This window comes from Eurosta solidaginis, chromosome X (assembly GCF_040869045.1).
Source record: "Eurosta solidaginis isolate ZX-2024a chromosome X, ASM4086904v1, whole genome shotgun sequence".
NCBI classification, from domain to species: domain Eukaryota; kingdom Metazoa; phylum Arthropoda; class Insecta; order Diptera; family Tephritidae; genus Eurosta; species Eurosta solidaginis.
In genome coordinates, this window is record NC_090324.1 from 211,159,323 (window position 1) to 211,162,073 (window position 2,751).

Below are 2,751 nucleotides of genomic sequence, written 5' to 3' on the forward strand. Positions count from 1 at the left end.
TTGTGTTGTAGCTTAAATATGTTTGAACAATTTATGTTTGTATAATAATAATTCTATGTTGTTGCAGAGTCGAAAGTGAAGAAAAATAAGAGTACAAATACGTATACTTTTCCGTATCCGGAGCGCACTCACCGCTTTAAATGTGGTTGTTGATTGTCGTAGTCAGGATTTGCAGCAGGCCTATGGTTGGCGGACCTGCTGTTGTTGTTGCTGCTGGTAGTTGCTTGAGTTGGGTTTTGCAGCAGGCCTATGTCAGTCGGCCTTGCTGTTGTTGTTGTAGCTGGTGGTGGTGGTAAGTCCGGTGGTTGTTGTGCGTTTGGGTAGGCGCTGCCGGTGGTTGCGCCCGGTGTTACATGCAATGATGGCGCGGTTTCGTTGGCGCTAATACTGGTGGTTACGCGCGGTTTCGTCGGCGCTATTCGTGGTGATTCGCTCGTGCTTGGCGCTGGTAGTAGTAGTTGCGCGTTTGGTTGACTGGCGCTATGCTGGTGGTTGCGCGCGGTGTTGCACGCGACGCTGGTGGCAGCGCACAGTTTCGTTGCGCTACTGGTGGTGGTTGGCGCTATTGGTGGTAGTTGCGATTGTGAACTACGAGATGTTACTGGAGTTATCTTGGTGAGGTTATGTCTTACCTCTGGCACGATCCCAGCAGGTTGCCTGCATCCAGCTGTCGTTTTTGGAGGGCGCCGCCTCCATACCCTTGTATCTGTAATACGTGTGGTAGCTATTATGGTGCCTGCACTTGAAAACTAGGTGTATTTTGTATAGCCACAAATAAATAACAACACCACTTTCAATTTTATGCAGTTTTATTTAATTATAGCACACTAAAATAGCTTGTGGGGTTTTAATAATAAAAATTGAGTCCGCCGCGATGTTCAGCCACAATTTTAATGGCCGCTCGAATTTTTCGAGCCGACCTCCCCGTTTCCAACTTGTTTCAACACTTGTTGTCCATTCACAATAGACAACAGGGTTGCACCAAATGGAAACACTATCTGAATATTAGTAGTTTATATATTTTTGTTTGGTTTTTTTTTTGTAAGTTATCTTAGTTATTTTAGTTACTTACATATACATGTACCTGAGGCCTGCTTATGTACATATATTAATATTAGTAGTTTATATGTATTTTTGTTGTTGTTTTTCTTCTTTTTTTTTTTTTGGTAATTCAAAATTTCATTTTTATGGCTTTCTTTTTGTATATTAGCTTATACGTACGTTTTCCTTTCGTTTATTTTACTTAAATTAAGTATTGTTTTAAAATATGATACATTTTTTCCATTTGGTTAAATTTAGAATAAAAATTTTCTAGAATAAAAATTTTTATTTTAAGCTAGACGTTCCCCAATATAAACAAAATTATTATTTATATAATATAATGTATGTTTGTTTGTTTATTTTCGCTTTAAGGAATACTAAGATTTTTTTCTTAATTTTGAGGATTTCTTGAAAATATATTTTTATTATATATATTTTAATTTGACTATTCATATTATGGATTATGTATATCCAATAATATACCATTTGCTTTAAAATCTTTCAATTAAAAATTAAAAGATCAAGCAACTTATTTAGCATAGTCTTACAACCCTCAACCATATGTAGTCCAAGCAGCACTTTAAAATAAATTAAAGTACGTAACAGCATGGACTGCAATATGCGTTCGAAATGTCGATGTTCATGTGTCCTGCAGTTCACACGATGACGCACAGTTTGCTGCGTTCTTCATCGACCCATGAGCCAAGTGATCCACCGCTTAGAGTTTTAAATTTTTGTTTTTTAATTGTATGTCAATTTTTTTTTTAAATTTTCATATTTATTGAAACATCAATAAATAATCCAATTTTTACCCAAACATTTTTCAGTTGCGTATGTCTTAGTTTACAAAAACAATTTTTACATTGTTAATGCAAACAAATTAACTTATCCTTTATTTATTTTTAAATAAATCGTAAGTACAACCATATAATGTTTATATAGGGTATTATAATACAAAAATAGAAAAATTACAAATAATGAAATAGAACATTAAAAAAAAATGTTTTGACTATCTCAAAATGAAATTGGGTACATCCGATTTTATTTATCTGGGTGCTCCCCTTATGCGGTTTTTATGTACCGTTTTGTATTTTTTGTTTTCATTATCAAAAATGGTTACATTTACACCGTCTATATTTGTTACTAAATATGGGCCCTGATATATGTTTTTATGTTTTTCACGTGGTTCTTTTTGAACTAAAACCATATCGTTTATGTTTATTTCTATTGGTTGTGCATTTTTGTTTTATGTATTTTTATTTCTTATTTTGTGTTTTTCTACTAACTCTTTACCCAAGGCGTGGCATTTTTGCATTCTGTACTTTACCTCTTTTGAATAATTTTCGATATTATAAATGGGTTCGATTGTTTCGTTCTTCAATTCAGATGGCACAATGGCCTTTTTACCAAAAATTAGTTCAAAGGGAGTAAGTTTATTATCGAATACCGTATTTGGCGTTGTGTTATGCCAAAACGTAAAATATTTCAAATATGTATCCCATTCATCAAAGGAATCACTTAAGTACGCACGTAGATACTCATTGAAAACCCTATCGTCTCTTTCGACAGTTCCTACGGTTTCATGGTGATATGGTGTAGAAAAGTTGTGATCAATATTTAATAAACTGGTTAAATTTGCAAAATTTCAATTTTGAGTTCAGTGTCTAAATCTGATTTAATGGATTTCATAGCACCGTATATTAAAATGAA

The 2,751-nt window shown here is 34.0% G+C and overlaps 1 non-coding gene across 1 annotated transcript; it reads right to left on the bottom strand.

Moving 5' to 3' along the window:
* Nucleotides 1–1,588: 1,588 nt before the first annotated feature.
* On the bottom strand, nucleotides 1,589–1,767 carry LOC137235574 (5.8S ribosomal RNA). The gene has a single exon (XR_010947989.1). It is a non-coding gene; the product is annotated as a 5.8S ribosomal RNA (ribosomal RNA).
* Nucleotides 1,768–2,751: the final 984 nt, after the last annotated feature.